Source organism: Balaenoptera borealis (genome assembly GCF_965194805.1).
Source record: "Balaenoptera borealis genome assembly, chromosome: 20".
Lineage (NCBI taxonomy): Eukaryota > Metazoa > Chordata > Mammalia > Artiodactyla > Balaenopteridae > Balaenoptera > Balaenoptera borealis.
In genome coordinates this window covers 15,445,368-15,459,999 of record NC_138879.1, presented here as the reverse complement: position 1 = coordinate 15,459,999, position 14,632 = coordinate 15,445,368, and the positions used below count along the sequence as shown (strand labels likewise).

Sequence of the window (14,632 nt, the reverse complement as noted above, 5' to 3'; positions counted from 1 at the left end):
CTCTTTGATTTCTTCAGTGATCTCTTGATTATTTAGTAGCATATTGTTTAGCCTCCATGTGTTTGTATTTTTTACAGGTTTTTTCCTGTAATCAATATCTAGTATCATAGCATTGTGGTTGGAAAAGATACTTGATATGATTTCAATTTTCTTAAATTTACCAAGGCTTGATTTGTGACCCAAGATATGATCTACCCTGGAGAGTGTTCCATGAGCACTTGAGAAGAAAGTGTATTCTGTTCTTTTTGGATGGAATGTCCTATAAATATCAATTAATTCCATCTTGTTTAATGTATCATTTAAAGCTTGTGTTTCCTTATTTATTTTCACTTTCAATGATCTGTCCATTGGTTAAAGTGGGGTATTAAAGTCCCATACTATTATTGTGTTACTGTCAATTTCCCCTTTTATGGCTGTTAGCATTTGCCTTATGTATTTGGGTGCTTCTATGTTGAGTGCATAAATATTTACAGTTGTTATATCTTCTTCTTGGATTGATCCCTTGATCATTTTGTAGTGTCCTTCTTTGGCTGTTGTAATAGTCTTTATTTTAAAGTCTATTTTGTCTGATGTGAGAATTGCTACTCCAGCTTTCTTTTGATTTCCATTTCCATCCCCTCACTTTCAGTCTGTATGTGTCCCTAGGTCTGAAGTGGGTCTCTTTTAGACAGCATATATATGGGTCTTGTTTTTATATCCATTCAGCCAGTCTTTGTCTTTTGGTTGGAACATTTAATCCATTTACATTTAAGGTAATTATCGATATGTATGGTCCTATTACCATTTTCTTAATTGTTTTTGGTTTGTTTTTGTAGGTCTTTTCCTTCTCTTGTGTTTCCTGCCTAGAGAAGTTCCTTTAGCATTTGTTGTAGAGCTGGTTTGATGGTGCTGAATTCTCTTAACTTTTGCTTGTCTGTAAAGGTTTTAATTTCTCCATCGAATCTGAATGAGATCCTTGCTGGGTAGAGTAATCTTGGTTGTAAGTTTTTCCCTTTCATCACTTTAAATATGTCCTGCCACTCCCTTCTGACTTGCAGAGTTTCTCCTGAAAGTTCAGCTGTTAATCTTATGGGGATTCTCTTGTATGTTATTTGTTGCTTTTCCCTTGCTGCTTTTAATATTTGTTCTTTGTATTTAATTTTTGATAGTTTGATTAATATTTGTCTTGGCTTGTTTCTCCTTGGATTGATCCTGTATGGGACTCTCTGTGCTTCCTGGACTTGATTAACTATTTCGTTTCCCATATTAGGGAAATTTTCAACTGTAATCTCTTCAAATATTTTCTCAGTCCCTTTCTTTTTCTCTTCTTCTTCTGGGACTCCTTTAATTCGACTGTTGGTGCGTTTAATGTTGTCCCAGAGGTCTCTGAGACTGTCCTCAATTCTTTTCATTCTTTTTTCTTTATTCTGCTCTGTGGTAGTTATTTCCACTATTTTATCTTCCAGGTCACTTATCCGTTCTTCTGCCTCAGTTATTCTGTTATTGATTCCTCCTAGAGAATTTTTAATTCAATTTATTGTGTTGTTCATCATTTGTTTGCTCTTTAGTTCTTCTAGGTCCTTGTTAAACGTTTTCTTGTATTTTCTCCATTCTATTTCCAAGATTTTGGATCATCTTTACTATCATTACTCTGAATTCTTTTTCAGGTAGACTGCCTATTTCTGCTTCATTTGTTTGGTCTGGTGGGTTTTTACGTTGCTCCTTTATCTGCTGTGTATTTCTCTGTCTTCTCATTTTGCTTAACTTACTGTGTTTGGGGTCTACTCTTCACAGACTGCCAGTTCGTAGTGCCCGTTGTTTTTGGTGTCTGCCCCCAGTGGGTAAGGTTGGTTCAATGGGTTGTGTAGGCTTCCTGGTGGAGGGGACTGGTGCCTGTGTTCTGGTGGATGAGGCTGGATCTTGTCTTTCTGGTGGGCAGGACTGCATCTCTTGGTGTGTTTTGGGGTGTCTGTTGCCTTATTATGATTTTAGGCAGCCTCTCTGTTAGTGGGTTGGGTTGTGTTCCTGTCTTGCTAGTTGTTTGGCATGGGATGTCCAGCACTGGAGCTTGCTGGTCAATGAGTGGAGCTACGTCTTAGTGTTGAGACGGAGATCTCTGGGAGAGCTCTCACCAATTGATATTATGTGGGCCCAGGAGGTCTCTTGTAGTCCAACGTCCTGAAGTCAGCTCTCCCACCTCAGAGGCTCTGGCCTGACACCCGGCCAGAGCACCAAGACCCTTTCAGCCACATGGCAGTGTTGCGATTCAACCAAGTCTGTTCTCTGGATCTGATTCCTTGCCAGGCTTGTCTTCAACAGCCGAAAGAGAAGAGCTCTGACCCTGTTACCAAACTAGGTTGCTCTTGCCTGACATCCCGCAAGCCAAGATGCTCAGATGTAGAGGTTTGCAGTAAAGAGAGGGTTTATTCACAAGACAGGCAGGGGATGAAATGGGAGAATGAATCTCGAATCCGCCTCCCTGAAGGCAGGGTATTTGTGGCGTAAAGAAGCAGCGTGGTGTGAGCATCTCAGGAAATGTCTGCCGAGCTATTTTTCAGAGTGGCTGTATTATGTTGATCCCCAGCAGCTATGTATGAGAGTTCCAGTTGTTCCACATCCTTGCTAGCACTAGATATTGTCAGTATGTAAATTTTTTATTTTAGCCACTCTATTAAATGTGTACCGGTATCTCATTGTGGTTTTAATTTGCAATTCTCTAATGGTGAATGACGTGGAACATCTTTTCCTGTGCATATTTTGCCTTTTGTATATCCCCTATGGTGAAGTGTCTGTTTAGATCTTTTGTTCAGTTTTTAATTAGGTTGTTCGTTTTCTTACTCTTGAGTTTTGAGAGTTCATTGTATATTCTAGATACAGGTCCTTTGTTGGATATGTGATTTGCTTGTTTTGTTTATTCTCGTAACAGTAATTTTTGCAGAACAAAGTTTTAAATTTTGATGAAGTTCAATTTATCTTTTTTTTTTTAAGTGGATCATGCTTTTGGTATCATATCTAAAAATTCTGCCTAACCTGGTCATAAAGATTTCTCCTATTTTTTTCTTAAGTTTTATAGTTTTATATTTAGATTTATGATCCTTTTTGAGTTTTTTAAAAATTAATTTATTTTATTTATTTTTGGCTGCGTTGGGTCTTCGTTGTTGCGCATGGGCTTTCTTTAGTTGCAGCAAGCGGGGCTACTCTTCGTTGCGGTGAGTGAGCTTCTCATTGTGGTGGCTTGTCTTGTTGCAGAGCATGGGCTCTAGGCACACGAGCTTCAGTAGTTGTGGCACACGGGCTCAGTAGTTGTGGCACGCGGGCTCTAGAGCGCAGGCTCAGTAGTTGTGGTGCACGGGCTTAGTTGTTCCGTGGCATGTGAAATCTTCCCAGACCAGGGATTGAACCCGTGTCCCCTGCATTGGCAGGCGGATTCTTAACCACTGCACCACCAGGGAAGTCCCTTGAGTTTTTTTTAATATGTCTGAGGTTAAAGTTGATGTGTATGTTTGTTTTTTTACATCTGCATATGCACTTGTTCCAACAACATTGTTGAAGAGGCTATCCCTTCTCCTTTGAATTGCTTTTGCACCATTGTCACAAATCAATTGACCATAGTTGTCGAACAGGTCTGTTTTTGCACTGTCCTGTTCCACTGGTCTGTTTCTATCAATTTGCCAATACCACACTGTTTTGATTACTGTAGCTTTATAGTAAGTCTTAAAAACAGGGTAGTGTGATTCCTACAACTTTGTTGTTTTTCAGACGTGTTTTAGATATTTTAGATCCTTTACCTTTCTGTGTATATTTTAGAATCTTTATCTATAAAAACATCCTTCTGGGATATTGGTTAGAATTGCATTAAATCTATGGACCAGTTGGAGTAGAATTGAAATCTTTCCATGTGGGATCTTCCAGTTCATGAACATATGTTTTTCATTTATTTAGGTCTTATTTGATGTCTTTCATCAGCACTTTTTAGTACTGCCATACAGATCTTGTATTTGTTTTGTTAGATTTATAACTATTTCTTTTCTTTTCCTTTTTTTAAGCTATTGTGTGTTTAACATGTTTGTTTCTAATTGTACATTGCTAATATGTAAAAGTCTAAATAAATAATTTAATTAATTAAAAATATGATTTTTTTTGACTTTGTGCTGTGACCTTGCTAAACTCACTTAGTTTTAAGAGGTTTTTGGAGGGGTTTGTTTGCTTTTGGTAGATTTGTTTGAATTTTTTAAGTGTAAAATAATGTCTTTGGAGAACAGGGACAGTTTTATTTTTTCTTTTCCAGTCTGTATACACTGATGAGTGCTTCTAGTATGATGGTGGCTAGGAGTGGTGAGAGTGGGTGTTCTTGCCTTGGTCCTGATCTTTGGGGTTTGTGGGTAAGCATTCAGTCTTTGACTAAGTATGATGTTGGCTGTAGGTTTTTTGTAGATATCCTTTATCAAGCTGAGGAAATTTCCCTCTCTTCCTAGTTTTCCAGTTTTTATCATGAATGGATGTTGGAATTTGTTAAATGCTTTTTCTACGTCAAGTGATCAAGTGATTTTTCTTCTTTGAATCATTAATATAATGGATTACGTTAGTGATTTCCAAATGTTGACTAGCTTAGCATTCCCAGGATAAATCCCTCTTGGTCATAGTGTATGTGGGTCTTTTAAAAATACATTACTGGATTTGATTTGCTAATATTTTGTTGAGGATTTCTGTTTCTATGTTCATGACGGATATTGGTCTATACTTTTCTGTAATGTTTTTGTCTGCTTTGATATCAGAGTGATTTTGTCCTCATAAAATGAGTTGGGAGTGTTTCCCTCTCTTCTGTTATCTGGAGGAGAGTGTGTAGAATTGTTATTTCTTTAAATGTTTGGTAGAATTTACCTGTGAAGCCATCTGGGCCTGGAGATTTCTTTTTATAAAGGTTTTTTAATCCCAAACTTTATTTAATAGTTATAGGAATATTCAGGTTACTATTTAATCTTTGGTGAGTTTCAGTAGTTATTAATTATTTATTAAAAGATGTGGGTAGAAATCCAGGTTTTGCTACTGACTGCCTATGTGACCTTGGGAAAGGTACTTTAGCATTAGCCTCTCTGGTTCTTAATTTGTTCATCTGAAAAATTAAAGAGTTAGATTTATTTGTCTTCTTTAAGGTTTCTCTCAGTTTTTAAATTCTATAATTCTGGTAGAACGAGAGTGTGTATGTTTGAAGTTTATGTGAAAGGATTGTGAGCTTCTGTTTTTTGTTTCATCCGTCAGTGTTTGAACAATGGTTTACTTAGGTTCACTTTGCCTTTTAACAGATAAGTTCTGTATTTTCTTATCAATCGATTATTTGTTGTTGAAAAGGTATGGTTAAAGGTAGGCCTCTTTATACATTTATTCATGATATACTTAAATGGTATGCGAAAAATTACTTGTAAAGCCATTCATGTAAGACGATGTAAGACATATCACATGTTACTTTTTAATGTTACACTTTCTTGAAAAAATTATCAATTTAGAATTTTTAAAATGTTAGAAATGTATTTCTTTTTTGGTGATTATTCTTCTGAATCTTCATAATTTGGTAATTATCATCCTGATTTAAAAAGTCAGTCATTTTTGGTTACTTAATAGAGATAATATCTATGTATTTTGTGTAAAATGCATTTTTAAAAGATTCATACTGTTGTGTACCCTGTCCATTTATTGGGTTAAAACAAAGTGAAGGTAGCATACAGATCTGCTGCTGAAGGAAACATTAAGTTGCAGGCTGCAGCTAGAGGATTTTACGTAGGCACCTGTGGGTTTGAGTGCGTTCAATATACAGACTGCAGTAGGAGGCTGGCACTGCCTCTGCTGACTTCAGTACACTCCTTCACTGCTGTTCTGCCGAGTTCTCCACTGTCCAGAAGACAAACAAAATGGTGCAGCACGTAGAGGGCATGGGAAAAAAATAACCGACAATATGATCCAAAGGTGGGTTTGCTACACTGCATAGCAGAGAAAATTGTCTAACAAGATTAAAAGCTTAGCTATAGTTCAGTATGTCAGATATCCTTAGCTGTTTTAATATTTGATTATGGCCACTTAAGAATGAAAATGTATAGTTCTGAAATCTGCATGCCCTCTATATATAGAAGTTTCAGGTATATTGCATGAGTAGCTTTAATAAATGCATGCATGGTAGCTTATAAACAGATATATACTTGTACTAAATAAGTGTAATGTGTATATATAAAAATAGATACACATATACATATACATGAAGGGTTTTTTTCCTATTAATAGTAGATTTTTTTAAAGGTAAGCACTTACAGGTTTTATATTTTCTTTTGCATATCTGTCGCAGCTCCTAGCAATGTCTCTTTCCTAATAGTGTTCATTTTGTAATAGTAGAGAGCGTTAGTAGAGCATTCTCTGGTGAGATGGAGAATAAGTAGAATGAACACTGGAGTTGGCACTTCATATTTTATTGATGACTGTAATGCAGTGTGAGTTTGCATTGCACATAGTCATGATTTAAATGACTACCTCTTTTATGAAAGCAAAATGTTAGTAAGAACAGCCATGTTGTACACAGTGAGTATAAAATAAGGAGAGGAAATAGGACAAGTAAAATTTCTCTGTCCTTGGTTTCTTGAGCAATGCTCACTATTGATTCAAGGCACTGTCATTTTAGAAGTACAGTAAAGAAACAATGGAACATCAAGCTTAGAAAAACATGGGGGTTTAGTTTCCCACCCTCTCCCGGGAGCACTTACATACTCATATATTTTGGGTGTCGGTGGCTGCATGGTACTGGGGAGCTGTCCAGTTGAGACAAGATGTATTTACTTAAGCCACACCCAACGGATTCAGCTTTTTTATGCATTCAGGCACTATTTTAATCCTGTGCTGATTTGTAAGCATCAAATGTGGGATGCCTTTGAGTTGTAAAAAGAAAGAAAAGACTAGATTCACAGGTTCCAGCTGGCTTTATTCTTGAATATCTGAGTTGTTATATTAATAGCACAGAAGAGCAGTATTTAAGTTATGCAGCATTATCTCTAGCAGAGAGAGAGAGAGAGAGAGAGAATATGAATACTCGCGTGGTTCCAGTATAAGTGTACTGCAAGTATTCTGATCATATAGGTAACAGTGCTGCTGGTATATTGTTTTTTTGGTTGGTATTGTGGGTGTTTATTTGGGCTATGACATATAGAGTTCAGATGTTCTTGTTTGAGGAAATATTTGTTTAAATATTAAATACTTAATTTTTCTGTGCTTTAAAAAAATTAGCAAAAGATTAAGCCTGAGTTTAAATCTATTTATAATGTTTTATTCTGTACTAATGACATGTTGTATGTGATAAGAATTAACAAACTACATGGCTGTTTGCTGCTGTGTTGGATTACCTCACCCACTTTACTGTAGACAGAAATAAGAAGAATCAGCATTAATCTTACTAGTCTGCAGAGTGCTCATATTTTATATTTTCAAAAACTCTTTCTTTTAGACAAAGCAAATTCATTCTATCTTCTCCCCAAAAAGAAAATATTACCTTTTCATCTGTACTGTATTCCTTGATTTTATCGAATGACACAGAAGAATAATAGGGATTTTCATGTGCCAAATTTAGTGACAATAGATAATTAACTATAGATCGAAATACACTATATTATTAGAATGTTTCATGTATCTAAAATGTTATATAACCCTGATGGAATGTTGCAGATGAAACAAAGAAATCTGATTGGTTCCTCACAAGACACAGCAGCCTTGAAATCCATTCTAACCAGAGGCTTCTACAGCAGCCTGGATGGTTAGTTAACATCACAGTAAAAACAGAAAAATGCCTTGGAGGGGTTTGGAAGAGAAAATGAAGTTGTTAAAGCACTCTGATAATCCTTATCCTTGAGCATTTTATTTCCTTGTGGGTTTTTATCCCCTTCAGACTCTGTTGTTGTTCATTGTTATTTCAAGGAAGTGTTATATTCTATTAAGTTAACAAACTTGCTAAATAGTATTATTTAATGAGCTAGAGGAGTCTCTCTAAAAGGAGTTTTATGTTAAGTGGAGTGGGTTAATGAATAATATAATTTCAGAACATTTATTAAATATGGATGAGTGGAACTTACTGGGGGAGGGGGAAGGATGGGATGGAAAGAGTTCTGAAGAACAACAGGACACTAATAGAAACTCTTTGGCCCTACCCTTTCCCATCATATTAAAATTGCATTAGATAGTTTGTCATCTAAGACTTTAGTGATGCTTGGTGAGGGCACATTGTTATTGACATTCAAACAGCAGGCTATTGCAAGTCAAAACAGGTGAAGACTTGTTTGCTGTCTGCTGGTTACTAGAAACACCCTTGAGATGTGAGAACAATATATGTTAGCTTTTAAGTATTTATTATTCTTGGCTAGGTGGCCTGCTGGAATACAGGTGTAAATTACAGTACCAAATATCCAACCCTTTTATCCTTTTACAGAGCATATTTAAAATACACTTGTAGTTTATTCTATTAAAATTGGAAAAGTCTTATATTTAAACAGTAATAGGTCAACATCATTTATAGGACTTGGGGGGAGGAAAAATTACTGTGAGCAGGAATGAGCATTTATATTAAAAAAATAATTATTAATTTCAATTATTATATTGAAAAGAAATAGAGAAGCATCATTTTTAAAACATATTTAGAGAGTATATCTAATGTATCGTTATATTCTGATACAAACCAACTATATCTTTTAGTTCCATTTCTGTGCTTATTTCGTAAATTATCCGATATGCTAATAGAGTCAGGCTGAAGGCAGCTAGTGGCTAGTGTTACAAGCTGAAAACAAAATGGCTGGCAAGGATTAGTACTGTAAATTTGCAATAGAGAGCTGGATGCAATTAAGATATCTTTTGTTGAAGGAGAATGTTGCAAAGTAAGTTGGACTGAATGACTGTTGTACTAGGTGCTTTTGACAATAAAGAAACATCATTTTATTAAAGAAAACGTACAAATACTCTTACAGAATAAAAACAAAAGATTTTACGCTATAAATAGAGAATAATTCATTTTCAACTAAGCAATAAAAAAACTATTGCTAATATTCGTTTAACCATCTTTGTATTTATAATTCTAAGATCCAGGTAGTTTCTTAGGGTATTATTTATGATTTCACAGTAACAGTGTAGTTAAGAATAAAAGGAATAAAAAATGAAAACATTCTTAGAATGGGGTGAAATTTAAAGATAAGTTTCTGGGAGTTTTATTTATTCTGGGAGTTTATTTTAGTATTTGTTTTGTGTTACTACAAATAATGCTGCAGTGAATATCCTTACATACGTATCTAGGGGCTCTACCTAAAAGTGGAATTGACGAGATGTAGATTATTTGCATTTTCAGTTTTACTAGATAATTTCTCTCCTGTGTCACTATATCAGTTTACACTCTTCTCAGAAGTGTTTGAGAGTTCCTGTTTTGCTATATCCTTTCCAACATTCACATGGTCAGACTTCTCCATTTTCCCCATTCTGGTAGATGAAAGGTAATACCCTACTGCTTTAATTTCTCTTTCCCTAATTTTTAGCAAGGCTGAATATCCTTTCATGTGGTTATTGGCCTTTCACATTTCCTCTTTTGTTAACAGCCTTCTCGTATCCTTTATGCATTTTCTCATGGATTATTTATCTTTTTCTTATTGAGTTGTGAATATTCTTTATATATTCTAGACAGGGTTCAGCAAACTATATAGCTCATGGGTCAGATCCAGCCCACCACCTGTTTTTGTGCAGATAGTTTTTACATTCATTTTAAATGATTCAGAAAAAAAAATAAGAATAAAATGTCATAACGTGAACATTTATGAAATTTAGATTTCAGTGTCCATAAATAAAGTTTTATTGGAACAGAGCTTTAGCACTACAGTGGCAGAGTTGAGTAGTTGCAACAGAGAACATGTGATCTGCAAAGCCTAGAATATTTGTTCTCTTTACAGAAGTTTGTAGACCCTTAGATTGATCCTTAGTCTGTGATGTTTATGGCAGATATCGTCTCTCAGTCTCCATCTGGTCTTAAAACTTTGCTTTTGGTTATGAGACTAAAACTCTAAACTCCTGTTGAATAGAAGTTAAAATTTTTAATTTATTCATATTTGACATTCTTTTCCCTCATTTTGTTTCAGAAATCTTTCCTTAAAAGATCGCCAATATATACTCCTGTATTTTCTTAAAATGGTTAAAGTTGTGTTTTTCAGTTTCAGATTTTTAGTACATTTTGGTTTTTCTTTTTCTATTTTTTCCGTTTAATTTTTGGTGATGGGATTATGGTGTGAGAAGAGGATATAATTGTTTTTTCTTATATGGAGGAAGACAATTTTCCCACCTTATTTGTTGTTGAGTAGCCTTTCCTTACTCCAGTGTTTTATAATACTATTTTCTCATATACACAGTTTCTTTATTTATATGCAAGTCTGTTTTCTGGTTTTTTATTCAGTTCCTTCCTTGTTCTTTGATTAAATATTTCTATATTCTCCTTGATCCTAATGATCTCTATTATTCAAACACTTCATCATTGTATTCACATTTCCAAAGTTCCTTGGGAGAAAAATACAAAATGGTAATACTCTAGTCTTACCTTACTAGTGACATGTTTAGGGAAAGGAATATAGTTTTTGAGTTTTGTATATAATGTATATCAAGGTCATATTGTTAGCTTTAATAGCATTTTTTCCTTAAAACATTTTGATCTTTTTTTTCTTAACATCTTTATTGGAGTATAATTGCTTTACAATGGTGTGTTAGTTTCTGCTTTATAACAAAGTGAATCAGTTATACATATACATATGTTCCCATATCTCTTCCCTCTTGCATCCCCCTCCCTCCCACCCTCCCTATCGCACCCCTCTAGGTGGTCACAAAGCACCGAGCTGATCTCCCTGTGCTATGTGGCTGCTTCCCACTAGCTATCTATTTTACGTTTGGTAGTGTATATATGTCCATGCCACTCTCTCACTTTGTCACAGCTTACCCTTCCCCCTCCCCATATCCTCAAGACCATTCTCTAGTAGGTCTGTGTCTTTATTCCCGTCTTGCCCCTAAGTTCTTCATGACCTTTTTTTTTTTTTCCTTAGATTCCGTATATATGTGTTAGCATATGGTATTTGTTTTTCTCTTTCTGACTTACTTCACTCTGTATGACAGACTCTAGGTCCATCCACCTGACTACAAATAACTCAATTTCATTTCTTTTTATGCCTGAGTAGTATTCCATTGTATATATGTGCTACATCTTCTTTATCCATTCATCTGTTGATGGACACTTAGGTTGCTTCTGTGTCCTGGCTATTGTAAATAGTGCTGCAATGAACATTTTGGTACATGTCTCTTTTTGAATTATGGTTTTCTCAGGGTATATGCCCAGTAGTGGGATTGCTGGGTCATATGGTAGTTCTGTTTTTGGTTTTCTAAGGACCCTCCATACTGTTCTCCATAGTGGCTGTATCAATTTACATTCCCACCAACAGTGCAAGAGCGTTCCCTTTTCTCCACACCCTCTCCAGCATTTATTGTTTGTAGATTTTTTGATGATGGCCATTCTGACCGGTGTGAGATGATATCTCATTGTAGTTTTGATTTGCATTTCTCTAATGATTAATGATGTTGAGCATTCTTTCATGTGTTTGTTGGCAATCTGTATATCTTTGGAGAAATGTCTATTTAGGTCTTCCGCCCATTTTTGGATTGGGTTGTTTGTTTCTTTGATATTGAGCTGCATGAGCTGCTTGTAAATTTTGGAGATTAATCCTTTGTCAGTTGCTTCATTTGCAAATATTTTCTCCCATTCTGAGGGTTGTCTTTTCATTTTGTTTATGGTTTCCTTTGCTGTGCAAAAGCTTTTAAGTTTCCTTAGGTCCCATTTGTTTATTTTTGTTTTTATTCCCATTTCTCTAGGAGGTGGGTCAAAAAGGATCTTGCTGTGATTTATGTCATAGAGTGTTCTGCCTATGTTTTCCTCTAAGAGTTTGATAGTGTCTGGCCTTACATTTAGGTCTTTAATCCATTTTGAGTTTATTTTTGTGTATGGTGTTAGGGAGTGTTCTAATTTCATTCTTTTACATGTAGCTGTCCAGTTTTCCCAGCACCACTTATTGAAAAGGCTGTCTTTTCTCCACTGTATATTCCTGCCTCCTTTATCAAAGATAAGGTGACCATATGTGAATGGGTTTATCTCTGGGCTTTCTATCCTGTTCCATTGATCTATATTTCTGTTTCCGTGCCAGTACCATACTGTCTTGATGACTGTAACTTTGTAGTATAGTCTGAAGTCAGGAAGCCTGATTCCTCCAGCTCCATTTTTCTTTCTCAAGATTGCTTTGGCTATTCGGGATCTTTTGTGTTTCCATACAAATTGTGAATTTTTTTGTTGTAGTTCTGTGAAAAATGCCATTGGTAGTTTGATAGGGATTGCATTGAATCTGTAGATTGCTTTGGGTAGTAGAGTCATTTTCACAGTGTTGATTCTTCCAATCCAAGAACATGGTATATCTCTCCATCTATTTGTATCATCTTTAATTTCTTTCATCAGTGTCTTATAATTTTCTGCATATAGGTCTTTTGTCTCCTTAGGTAGGTTTATTCCTAGGTATTTTATTCTTTTTGTTGCAGTGGTAAATGGGAGTGTTTCCTTAATTTCACTTTTAGGTTTTTCATCATTAGTATATAGGAATGCAAGAGATTTCTGTGCATTAATTTTGTATCCTGCTACTTTACCACATTCATTGATTAGCTCTAGTAGCTTTCTGGTAGCATCTTTAGGATTCTCTATGTATAGTATCATGTCATCTGCAAACAGTGACAGCTTTACTTCTTCTTTTTCGATTTGGATTCCTTTTATTTCTTTTTCTTCTCTGATTGCTGTGGCTAAAACTTCCAAAACTATGTTGAATAATAGTGGTGAGAGAGGGCAACCTTGTCTTATTCCTGATCTTAGTGGAAATGGTTTCAGTTTTTACCATTGAGGACGATGTTGGCTGTGGGTTTGTCACATATGGCCTTTATTATGTTGAGGAAAGTTCCCTCTATGCCTACTTTCTGGAGGGTTTTTATCATAAACGGGTGTTGAATTTTGTCGAAAGCTTTCTCTGCATCTATTGAGATGATCATATGGTTTTCCTCCTTCAATTTGTTAATATGGTTTATCACATTGATTGATTTGCGTATATTGAAGAATCCTTGCATTCCAGGGATAAACCCCACTTGATCATGGTGTATGATCCTTTTAATGTGCTGTTGGATTCTGTTTGCTAGTATTTTGTTGAGGATTTTTGCATCTATGTTCATCAGTGATATTGGCCTGTAGTTTTCTTTCTTTGTGACATCTTTGTCTGGTTTTGGTATCAGGGTGATGGTTGCCTTGTAGAACGAGTTTGGGAGTGTTCCTCCCTCTGCTATATTTTGAAAGAGTTTGAGAAGGATAGGTGTTAGCTCTTCTCTAAATGTTTGATAGAATTCACCTGTGAAGCCATCTGGTCCTGGGCTTTTGTTTGTTGGAAGATTTTTAATCACAGTTTCAATTTCACTGCTTGTGATTGGTCTGTTTATATTTTCTATTTCTCCTGGTTCAGTCTTGGAAGGTTGTGCATTTCTAAGAATTTGTCCATTTCTTCCATGTTGTCCATTTTATTGGCATAGAGTTGCTTGTAGTAATCTCTCATGATCCTTTGTATTTCTGCAGTGTCAGTTGTTACTTCTCCTTTTTCATTTGTAATTCTATTTATTTGAGTCTTCTCCCTTTTTTTCTTGCTGAGTCTGGCTAATGGTTTATCAATTTTGTTTATCTTCTCAAAGAACCAGCTTTTAGTTTATTGATCTTTGCTATCATTTCCTTCATTTCTTTTTCATTCATTTCTGATCTGATCTTTATGATTTCTTTCCTCCTGCTAACTTTGGGGGTTTTTTTGTTCTTCGTTCTCTAATTGCTTTAGGTGTAAGGTTAGGTTGTTTATTTGAGATGTTTCTTATTTCTTGTGGTAGGAATGTATTGCTGTAAACTTACCTCTTAGAACTGCTTTTGCTGCATGCCATCGATTTTGGGTCGTCGTGTTTTCATTGTCATTTTTTTCTAGGTATATTTTGATTTCCTCTTTGATTTCTTCAGTGATCTCTTGGTTATTAAGTAGTGTATTGTTTAGCCTCCATGTGTTTGTATTTTTTACAGTTTTTTTCCTGTAATTGATATCTAGTCTCGTAGCGTTGTGGTCGGAAAAGATACTTGATACGATTTCAGTTTTCTTAAATTTACCAAGGCTTGATTTGTGACCCAAGATATGATCTATCCTGGAGAATATTCCATGAGCACTTGAGAAGAATGTGTATTCTGTTGTTTTTGGATGGAATGTCCTATAAATATCAATTAATTCCATCTTGTTTAATGTATCATTTAAAGCTTGTGTTTCCTTATTTATTTTCATTTTGGATGATCTGTCCATTGGTGAAAGTGGGGTGTTAAAGTCCCCTACTATGATTGTGTTACTGTCAATTTCCCCTTTTATGGCTGTTAGTATTTGCCTTATGTATTGAGGTGTTCCTATGTTGGGTGCATAAATTTTTACAGTAGTTATATCTTCTTCTTGGATTGATCCCTTGATCATTATGTAGTGTCTTTCTTTGTTTCTTGTAATAGTCTTTATTTTAAAGT

The 14,632-nt window shown here is 35.3% G+C and overlaps 1 protein-coding gene across 16 annotated transcripts in view; it reads left to right on the top strand.

Moving 5' to 3' along the window:
* The window catches only part of TANC2 (tetratricopeptide repeat, ankyrin repeat and coiled-coil containing 2), a gene marked incomplete at its 3' end in the record, with an annotated part of 357,840 nt that overhangs the window by 61,954 nt on the left and 281,254 nt on the right, over nt 1-14,632 (top strand). The window lies entirely within an intron of this gene.